General features: G+C 33.2%; 1 protein-coding gene and 1 pseudogene across 1 annotated transcript in view; both read left to right on the forward strand.

Annotated features, from left to right (window-relative positions):
• Positions 1–12,277, forward strand: part of LOC148604148 (cholecystokinin receptor-like) — a 101,450-nt gene that overhangs the window by 21,544 nt on the left and 67,629 nt on the right. The window lies entirely within an intron of this gene.
• LOC148604149 (uncharacterized) lies at positions 7,933–10,244 on the forward strand (annotated as a pseudogene).

The following is a 12,277-nucleotide window of genomic DNA, read 5'->3' on the forward strand; positions in this document are numbered from 1 at the left end:
AAAATGGGCAACGAAAAGGATAAGAAAAATATACGTTTCGAGCGGGTGGTATACTCAAGTATACTACCCTCCTGAACTTGCTTATGAAGGTGGTGCACTTGCAAAAGGGTGGTATACCAGAATAGTTCATCTTCTTAAACCAATGGAAAACGTAGATTTTTATATGAAGTGTGATTATTCAAATAATGAAGTTAAGACAGGAAGTATAGACACACACAAAAAAGAATCTGAAATTACCAAAATAACACGTAAAAGGTAACTAAAGTAAAAGAACAATCCTGATTTCAATAACAATTGGGAGAAGGATCAGGTACACCGGAGGGTTAAGCGTCCTCTGTTTTCTTGAAACAACCGCCGAATCACTTAAAATTTCACGTCTAAGGTAGACGAAAAAGGAAAGAAAAACTATTACATAGCGAGCAAATCGATTCTTAGGGTAAAGATGGATACACCATAGCGAACCATATATTACATTTGTAGTGATGACTTTAATCTTGTAACAACATAATTCTGTTTCAGAAGCCAATATACTGACGTTGTCACTTTATTACTTTTTGTATGAAATTAATTACTTAAACAGTAAAGGTATTTATACCAGGAAAGACAAAACAAAACATCTCGGTCAAGACTCATTGGTAACCACCCTAGTAGGCATGCTCATTTGTATTTTACGTCGTTTACAAAAAGAATATTTTTTTATCAAAGCATAGGAAGATTTATTGCGTAATCTTTATGTTAAATTCAATTACGCTCTTCACAAAATGGAAAGAGGAAAATTTAGAGGAACAAAAGTTTGTTTTAGTCTGCATGTGAGGGGAGAATGCGATCTTTTTCACAGTAGAACTGCCATGCATTTGATATTCTTTACTTCCTTTGGCTGTACGTGCAGAGCATTTTAATCAATGTGTTTCATTGTAAATGATACTTCAATTCCGTACTTTGATTGTGCCTTTTAAGTGTTAAATGTAAAAGTCGTTTGAGATATTGTGTTAGTTTATGACAACTTAAAACTTAATGAAAATATCTGAATGTAAAACTACATTCATTCTATAAGCGTAACTAAATGTGGAATCTTTGAAAACCATTTTAGTTACTCTTGTACATACAATTGTTAATACAATTCTATTTAAGTCGTTAACTTGAGATTGTTAAGCTTTAAAAAGACAAATTATATGCCAAGAAAGTTGGTCATTTTAGTTTCAATATCAATGTTCAACTTTTTGAAGCTGTGATATTTGGAAGATATCGCAAGTCACTTCAACCTCAAAGTATAAAAATATTTAGCTCTCAATGGAATGAATGACTACTGTTTCACTGCATGTACGCTGATATGACATGCATTTGATTCATAAATTTGTTGCCAGTTCGTTTGATACTCGTCTTTTAGGACGCGTCAGACACGCATAACACAGCTGTTGTGGTAAAGATAACGTAAAATGATATGTTGCTGCATTCTTCGCCTTTCATGAGAAAATAACCTGTTTTCATGCATCGTGACAGATTGAATTCCTGACAAATTAGCAGAAGAGCAGAAGTTAGAATTTAGGTTGTAGGTGATTTAGTACTGACGTCGTTACGGCTGTTATTTTGAGGTCATAACTAATGTTTTACTTTAACTTTGAATTTTTTTCTTTTCATATTTTTTATTCAATATCTCAAAACAGCACAGTTTTAAAGAAATCTAATTTGGCCATAGACTTTGCATTTTTTTTGTTTTCGTTTTTTGTTCTGCAAAATTGAATGAATGAAGATTAGATTCAGTAGAGCTTGACAATAGAAGTATAGTTTACGGTATAAAACATTGAACTTGTACAACATTTTGAAAAATGAGCAAATTTTAGATCTTAAAAAATGATTTTTTTTCTCCGATTTCCCCATGCAACTTCAAATAATTGCTTCAAAACGAAGCTTTCTTAACTTACATAAATCAAATTTTATCAAATGGTTTGGCGTTTCCGACTAAAAAAGAAGGAAATATTTTCGAAATTGTCTCTTTTTGTTGGTTCATTTCAGACTTGCTAAAATACAGGTCTTTATTCTTCACTTAATCGAGTCTATCCTTCTACATCCGTTCACATACTAAAATATGAAAGTGGTTGAATACTACTACCTACATACGTATTCCAGAACAAATTAAGAAAGGTATGTAAATTATTCCTTTGTTTCAAAAACAAATATTTACAATTTTCACTGATTAAATTCAGAATTATTGACAACGTTTTAAGTGTAAGGTTACATTTTAGAAAAAAATGTAAATCAAGGGGACTTAGATTTGAGTGGAAATCAAACGAATTTAATCTATAGATAAAGACTAGAAAGGAAAAAGAGACACATACAAGCAATTACATGAAATAACTAAAATAATACGAACAAAGAAGCAAACCTAAATGAGCAACCGGACTCCAATAAAAACCATGATATTTTATGAAAGCCTGTTAACCTAGATTATTATCTAATGGACTTTAAATTACAATATAATGGTTCATACTGAGTCCAACTTTGTGAGAGTCATATATTGGTATTGGTATAGTGATAAAAGAGGTTTTCATTTGGTGGTCAAATGTATCATTGTTTTGGTAAAAGGATAAACTGTTAGGAGGTCACTGAAAAGCTATAGTCATATACTGTAGCAATTCGTGGAAGTTTTTGCATATCGAAATTTACAATATTTAAAACTAGTATTTTTTTAATTTAAGAACAACTGGGTCGATACCACTGCTGGTGAACCTGAGGTCCCCGAGGGTATTCACCAACCCAGTAGTCCCGAATAATATCACATTTTATCTACCATATTTATGAAATCTTACAGTATTCCAAATTTAAAAACGCGTAAAACACCGAGGCATCATTCCTTGCATTGCATATGGTAGAACCTCTCGGTGATGAATTTGGCTTCCTCTTTTGATAGATTTGGTTATGAGTACTTCTTGTATACACCGAATATGTTGATTATGATCTTCCTACATATTTGATTTTAATGCTGCTGATGAGAGGTTACACCTTGAAACACGTGTACAGCATATCGAAATTTACAATATTTAAAACTGGTGTTTTTGTGTTTAAAGCCGAAATATAATGCTACGGAAGATATTTTTTTTTAAATTACGTTTATAAATTCAACCTAACATGAAGTCCTTAACAGGCCTTTAAATCAAAATCGTAGTCGATTTTCGATTGCTATATGAGAAGCATTGACATCAGCACTTTATAACAACATAGTGGTGCAGTATAAAAGAGCCAAAGGTTAGCAGTGGCGGATTCAGGCGGGGGCGTGGCGGGCGTGTAATAAAATTTGCATAGCATGGGTTGTCAGGGGTAGATTTGGGCGTTTTTAGGTTGAAACCTTTACCACAAGAGATATCTGCATTACACCCTCTCAAGAAGAATATTTAAAAAAAGTAACCTAAAAAAATTTTAACTATGCACCACCCCTAATCTAAAATCCTGGATCCGCCCCTAGTTACCACAATTATTTCTGTCCTTAATAGGCCAAACCAAAATTACTTTATTTCAATTATGTAATTGTTTCCACAACGTTATTGAAGGGGTGAGATAAATTAGTGTGCCTGTACTTCTGTCTATCTATCTGTAGTATCATTTGGATATTCTAGAATCAGCATCATTGAAAAAGAAATCAATTGAATGTTGCAAAATTTTGTTCTCAGAAAAAAATAGAACCTTTCTGACATTTTAGTGCATAAAACAAAATTAAGGTTACAGCGTTGACTCGTTATCAACATATTTGATAGAATTTTAATATGGCTTCATAATCCATTGATTGGCAAGGTCAAATATAAATACTGATTTGATGCACAATTTGAGCTTTTCAAGCTATTATAATCCATAGCTCAAATTTGTAATATGGTCGATCAGATGATTACAGTGCAACTGACGATTGCAAGATATATATAAACAAAAGCTTTAACAAAATTGAATTGAGAACTTTAAATATACATTTTCTGTTATAAATTTACTTATTTTTCACTGTCAATACATGAATATTTCTATAAGAATTTTTTCATTGATGTTTTTGTAAAGGAAGTTTTCATTATTCCTAAGATGAAAGAAGAATAATCTGACTTAATATCAGTATCAGGTGAAAGATTCTTCCAACCATGGCTTACAGCAAACATTTCCAATTTCCCTCAATAACTCATACGGGATTGGCTCTATGGTATCAGTATGACTTAACGCAATTAAGGTAAAAGCATTTATAAAATGAAGATTGGGGAGTGATTTGCAAATTTGCCTTATAAAACTAATTATTGATTGTGATATCTGGCATCATTAGACGTATAAATAAATATGTTCAAGATCACTGTTCCTTCAATTTATGTATTCATCACAACAAATCTGGCAATAAAAAAACTATGTTGTTAATTTAAGACAATTCGAAATAATTGTTTTATTACGAGATTTTCTTGTTTTGTTTTGTTTCTCCATTTTTTATTTTTACTTCAGTCTTTCTTTGAAACATTTTGAATGCGTGTTTCTGCTAATATCACCATCATTTTAAAAATCAAATCGCTTGTCTGTTCTATTATCTACAGCTTGTTTTGGATAACATAAGACTTTTTGGTAATAATAGACAACAATGACTTCTACTCTACTGCTTAATCTTTGTCTTGACTTTAAAAATACTAAAAAAAATATTCAATGAACTGGGAAATTTAGTTCCCTACTTCAGCAAAGAATTGCGTATTAACAAGTAATTACTAACTTGTTTACCGCACAAACTAAAATTCTTAATTGCTGTGGTAGAAAATATTTCTGCACGAATTGCTAGCAACTTAATTTCTTGTAGCAGAAATAAAATAAATCAATATAAGAAAACATAATATTTCTTTCCAAGAGATTCAAAAATCCACATTCAGTGAATTGAACTCCTACTGATTGATTGACTGTTTTTGTCATTTCAGCAAATAATGTCCCATTATTCTCAACATATATTCTACAGGTAATATGGCATTAAGGGCGTAACAAGTGCCGATAATAGTACAAAAAAGGTTTAATGAATGTAATTATTACAGATAGTTTACACATAACTGACTTTTTTTTTCGTTGCCTTTATTTGGTCATATGAGTGCATATTTTGACAACTCGAAAATGATACCAATGAAAGAACATTCACAGATTTAATCTCAGTAAGATTGCAAAATGACACTGGATGCACTAAATTAGCTCAGAAACGTTAACTTCACGAAAATCCATAGGCTATGAACAATTCAAATTATCACCGTGAATACTGGTCCGATCAGCCATATGTAAAAAATACACAACCATATCATTTTATCTCAATGAACATGAACTCACAAGATGATTTAATATTGTCATAAGACTCTTATATCCCATCTCAACAAACAAATGAAACTTTAGATAATGTTTTACACGGGTTACCTAGAGAACTTTATATTCAGAAACTTCCCCAACTTTGTGACAACAATGAAAGTTTAACAACTCCTTGGGAGGGCCTCGTCCATCAATGAATGTCCAAAGGGAAAATTCTGCTACAGAAAAACAACCACTTTGAGTTCATGTGTTAAAACAGTATGCCAAAAACTGTTTCGTTATCAATATTTTTATAAACGGTGACGATTCTGAGATTGAAAGTGTCTTTAGTAAATCCAGTAAACCAGCACAAAGTGTTGAAAATGAACAAATTGAAAACCCAGCTCACAATGTTGAACTGTCCGTAGTGATTTAGTCGCTCGTAGAGAGAGTTGCCACTCTTAGTTGTTAAAGTCTAAAGATGAACGAGAAAAAGAACTGAAAGATAAAATAACTGAATTTGAGGATAATGTAGAAGCTAACTTTAATACTTTTGATCGTTTTGAAGCCGAATTTCAACGTAAAATTCAAAAATGTGAATCTACCGTCAAAACATTTAAAAGCACTTAAAAGCATCGGCGCATTTGACTTTAATACGTACTGTTATGAAATGCCAGATCTGAAAACTGAAGTGAAGAAAAATAGCGGTTGTAAAAATTCTATTCAAAAGTCAATTAGGAAAATTCAATCACCCGTTAAACAATCACATGTCATGTCTACAGATTGTGAGATTAGTCGGGGAAATAGTGTGACTTCCTTGGGCGATAATACAAACACTGTACACAACGCGGTGATAGAGAAATCTACGTTAACAGTGGATACTGACTCAGAACTAAATTAAAGAGACAATTTTGAGCCAATGAGCTGTAATGATGATCCCAAGTTACATTTGATTCCACCAAGAAAAGCTTGCGACTACGCAATGTCAACCTCAAATCGAAAGTTATATAGATCAGTTGTTCAAAACCAGCTTTCTCCCGAAAACGTGAAATCATATCTAATTCCGGTATGTGTGAATATGTAGTCAGAAATTCCGCATCCTGTAAATTATAGGTCAGCTTCGAGTACAAATCGTGAGAGTGAAGGAAGTTCCTTCAATACGCAGTCGAGCACCGACATCTTTCCAGCCGTAAACCGTAAAAGAACTTCACGCTTCTATGTTACTAACATTGACATAAATTCTACCCGACAAGCCATGTCTGACGTCTTAGAGTGCAAAGGTGAAACGGCGTTAAATATCATATTTTTTCGTCCCCAGAAAGGGAGGCTGTCTGCTAAATTTAACGCTCCGTCCGAGTTTCGTGACTTAGTACAAGACAAAGCGTTCTGGCCTCCTGGAACGATATGTCGACATTGGTATAACAATCGCGAATGGAACGATTGGTTAACTGAGCAAAATTCACACCAATCATCATTAACAGTACGTCCATAATCTTAATATTAATTATGTTATCAGTTGTTATTTGGAACGTTAGAAGGATTATGTCGTCTGCAGCGTACTTATCGGACTTGTTTCAGTATAGCCGATGCGACATAGCTTTAATTAGTGAACATAAATTGCTTCCACATTCGTTGAACTTCCTTGATAGCATTGACCGTAATTATACGTCTTACGCTTCTGCAGATACATCTGTGAAACAAGAGACTAATAGATGCAGTAAAGGGGGCGTAGCAATCTTATGCCGTAACGAAATAAATCTCAATGTTACCCAACTCGAATGTTAACAACCAGAACGCATCATTGGGGTAGAATTTAAGACGAGATAAAAATCAGTCTACATTCATATAAGTTACCGTCAAACAATAACATTGATGTATACAAGTATGAAATTAATATGTTGAATGACTACATCAATTTCTATTGACGATACGGATATGTAATAGTCGGAGGAGACTTTAACACTAGTATTATCGAAAGAGACCTGTGTCATACCAATGTTTTTAAATCGGCATATTTCCGATCTTATCTGAAATAACTGAATGGTCTCTGTAAATACGAACAAAATGGGCGTTGGGTCGATATATACCTATACTACCTGCAAAACCACGCTTGATTACATTCTTGTGGGAAATTCTTTGAATACTTTTGTAAAATCCTGTACTGCCGTAGAAGAAGGAACATTAGCTAATTCGTCCGATCATCTGCCTATTATTATCAACATTGATATTCCTATGATGCCGATATAGATTCATACTAGTGATCTTGCTTGTTCATCATGGCACAAAGTGACAGAATTAGACATCAACAGTTATAGAACATTTACTGATGACCAAATTTCTGTTCACAATCTTAGAATTTCGACACATTGTGACATTGACTCAACGTCTCTACAACTTACTGAATTATTGTTGTCGACAGCTGAATCGTGTATACCCCATAACCACTTTAACAGATTAACAAAGCCATACTGGAATTACGATGTAAAACTTGCTCATCACACCGAACGCTTAGCTCGCCAACGATGGATTTCAGAAGGTCGACCTAGAGGCCATGACATTCTTTCATATACGTATTATAACTCTGCCAAAAAAAAATTTTCGTGCTTGTTAAGGCAAAGCATGCGAAGACTATATGAATAAAACGTTTGAAGACATTGATAAAACAGCAGGTTGCGACGTACGTTTATTTTGGAAACGTATTTCACAACAAAAACAACGTAAAAAGCCAGTGCTGTCTAAACTCACATACAATGACAAATCTAGTGACCTTCCACAAGAAATATCAGATATTTTCGCTGAATACTATAGTGATGTTTACACACCGTCGCCAGAGAACGACCAAGATATACATTTTTACACTGTAGTAGATGACATTCTACAGACACCTCTCGATGAACACGTGGATATACCAGGTGGTTTGGTCTCTATTGACGAACTAGAAAAGACATTAAATAATCTGAAACTACGAAAAGATCCAGGCTTCGACAAATTGCAAAACAAACACTTGCGTCACTGTGGGGCAAAATTCAAACATGAAATTCTAAATTTGTTTAATGCATGTTTACGACGAGGTAAAATTCCGAAATGTTGGAAACATGGAACACTGGTACCGATTTATAAAGGAGGAGGAAAGGGTCAATCAGATCCTCGGAGTTACCGACTAATATCGTTAGTACCAGCATTATATAAACTTTTTGAATCCGTTCTGAAGGACCGTTTGTCATGCTTATCACAACAACGGGTTCATTTTTTCCAAATATACGTCATAAAGGCTATCAAGCTACCTTAAACAGTGTAAGATGCTTCGTTTAACTTCCAAGAAACTTTATATTATAGTCTTGAGCTGAACAGTATATTGTATGTAGCGATTTTGGATAGTTCACGTGCAGTTGACACTGTGTGGCACTCCGGCTTGATATATAAACTTCATGAACTAGAAATACACAAAATATACCTGAAAATCAAATATGATTGTTATCAAAATATCCAAAGTTCAGTAATGTGCAATGGCTTTAATTCTGAGAAATTCATAATCAAGCAGGGAGTTCGTCAGGGTGGCGTGCTTTCAGGCTTAATATATCTAGTATATATATTAACAATCTCCTCAATCAACTGCAATCAGAGAAATCATGTGCAAACATTGGGAACTTGACGACCTGCAATCCGTCATTAGCGGATGATGTTACTTGCATTAATATGACACCGAATGGTCTTCAGGAAATGTTGAATACTGGAGGTTCAAATTCAGTCCTGATAAATCGACCGTCTTATATTATACTCCAAAAAAGAATACAGAACATCCAAAACTACCTTTAAACTTGGAAATAATTATCTCAATCCAGTTAATTTCATGAAACACTTAGGCATATTGAGAACTACTGACTTAAGTTACGAATCTGACATTAACTTGTCATGCCAAACTGATAGAAACGTGTACTTCGCTATTGTTGGAATGGTTCCCATCTAATGAATCCATTGACAGTAACTTTATAATAAAATAGTTTTACCTACAGTTCTGTATGATAGTGAATTGTGGGACATTTATACTCAGAAGGATGTATGCAAACTGAACAATTTCCAACACTTTATTGTCAAACACATTCAAGGATTTCACAGAAGGACACGATCCGACATTTGTAAAAGCATGTTGGATTTACCTTGCATTCCAGTCGTAGTCGATAAGCGAAAACTGATGTTTCTACACATTCAAACACATTCAAGGATTTCACAGAAGGACACGATCCGACATTTGTAAAAGCATGTTGGATTTACCTTGCATTCCAGTCGTAGTCGATAAGCGAAAACTGATGTTTCTACAGAAACTGTGTACCCTCAACATTGATACACTCGCTAAACAAGTGTTCATCTACAGACCTTTTCAATATTTTCATCATCCATTAAGGAAACAGATTGGGTTCATACCGGACATAATAAATATTTTACTCAAATATGATCTCCACCAATACATTTTGAACTATATAAACTGTGGTGAATTTCTTTCTAAGTTTCATGGAAAAACATTGTTAATACTGCCATCAATACCTCTGAACTAAACAACAAAATGTTTAGAATACATTGTGATGATGACTTCGCAAGATTTAAGGAACTCATAGACTTAGGCAAACCATCAAACTTATGGAAATACGGTCTCATTTCATCTTTGTCCCTGCAAACAGCCAAGAAAATATCAAAACTACGGATTTTACCAATCACATCCGGGTATTGTCAGTTATGTGCTTCATATTCGAATGATATATTACCGCATTAAAGTTCAAACTGTCCATTCTTAAATGACATTCGACAATTAATGAACGGAAAACTGTATTGTCTTCTGGGACATGACATCTACAGTGACCTTTTAAAATTGGACATTATAACACAATGCAATATTCTTTTAGAAGCGTGTTGGACTCACGCTGACCCAGACATTATCTTATACGCAACTGGTCCATTTCTTGTGAACTGTACTCTCTAAAGACGTGCTTGTATATACATTTCTATTTTGATTAACATTATAATTTTTCCATTTGCATTATGTAATTGTATTTATATGTTATATCTCCTTTTGGAGGAATTAAAGTTATGTATGTATGTATGTATATATATATATGTAGTTGTTATACATATATTATGAAAGCAAAGTAAAAGAAAATGTGTATGTACATTCTACACCAATGGAAGCTGACAGGATACCCTCGACTGTTCATTAAGGCAGTAGGGAAATATATCTTCAGATTAACTGCTACATGACCGACTAGATTGAGATGGGGTTCTTTCACTTTAACGGATTTAACTGCAAAATTGTTTAACATCATTGTATCATTAAGGAACCACAAAAGTTTGTTGGGGTTCTTTTATTGTTTGTTATTATGTCTTTTTCACCCGCTGTTATTCATTTCATTTGGGTTTTATCTAATTTGTTTTTATTGTTATTTGTGTCTTTGCTTGAACAGTTTTAAAGGTTGCATCTTGTCATATAACGAACATTTTTAGAACAGCAAGCTTCGGTTAACATCCAGCTATTATCAGAAGACTTGATAATTTGTACTGATAAGACAAAATGTTTGCTTAATATTTGTCTTAAATATTACATGAAGAAAATATTCATAATTAGACAATAAACTATTTCCTACTTCAACAAACAATTAATTATTACAAAGTAATTAACAATTTGTTAAACGCGCGTACTATTTATTATTATATGTAATTACTGTGGAAAATTTTCTCTCTGCACGAATTACTGTATATCTAGTATCTGAAACAAAACTAATCAATGTAAGAATACATTATATTTTTTCCAAGCTATTCAAAATCTGCATTTAGTGAAATGAACTCCTGTTTTCATTGCCTATTCACGTTTTAGTTTCGATTTATACCATTGACCAATTGAGATGTTAAATGTAGAACACAAATGACGGAAGTGTGTGAAGCGAGGCTCTAATCAGCTAAAACAAAGGATCGATACACATATATTATATATTATACCACGTCAAAAAATCTATAAAATTAGCATTATGTGTTATTTTGGATATTTTTTTCTTTCTGGCCTCAATCCCTAAAAATGCTCGGTAGTTATGATATATCACCAGCTGAATATATCACCCCGGCATGTCACCCTCATCATGGTATATCTCCCTCATATAAGACAAAATAAAATTACATGTTCATGTATATTCAACACCTAAACAGCTGAGTGGAAAACCTTGCTCGTTCATCAAGGAAGTCTGTAATACGCAATACTGTCTGATTTTAAAATTATCATTTTTTATTTAAAGCATAATGACTGACTATTTCGTGAAAGAGCTCGTACACTAAAACGAATTTATCAATGAACTGCAATTTGTGAAACATCTTAGTATCATTAAGTAATCACGCAAGTTCGTTACGGGGTTCGTTTACCATCTGTTGTAATGTCGTTCTTACTTGTTATTAACTTGAGAACGTTGTTATACGTTTTTAACCGTCCAGATACGTTTGTTATGCAAGCATAATACTTCTCGACTAACACCAAAGACAAATCAAGAAAATTAAGTGGACGCAAGGCGGTAGTTATTTCCTTATCTGTATGGATTCTACTCGATGTAAGTGTGATCGTAAGGCGCCTGTTATCGGAGGGTAATGACCGTTAAAATGTTTAACACTTTTGAAAAAAACCTTTTAGAAAACTTTTAGATTACTTGATGATTGATGAATATCATTCATTTCATTGCACAAGACTAATGAAGATGGAAAATAGAACATTTTTGTAAATAATGTCATAATTTAGTAATACGTTTCTTTAAGAAATCAAAGGTTTCACTATATTTTAATATGTTTTAATCATAGATGTTTCTATGACACTAAAAAGCAATTTAAGACCTTTAGCAACTAAAATCATATGCGCGCAAATTACCTGTTGATCTTGTTAAGCCATTTGTTCATTAGAGAAAGCTGTTGATTCTAAATAGGGTCGTTCACAAGTAGGTCAAAGTATCTTTATTTTTTGTATGTAATCTGTATCATTTGTATT

This window comes from Perna viridis, chromosome 10 (assembly GCF_037379345.1).
Source record: "Perna viridis isolate PV_CMFRI_1.1 ecotype Kerala chromosome 10, ASM3737934v1, whole genome shotgun sequence".
Taxonomy (NCBI): Eukaryota; Metazoa; Mollusca; class Bivalvia; order Mytilida; family Mytilidae; genus Perna; species Perna viridis.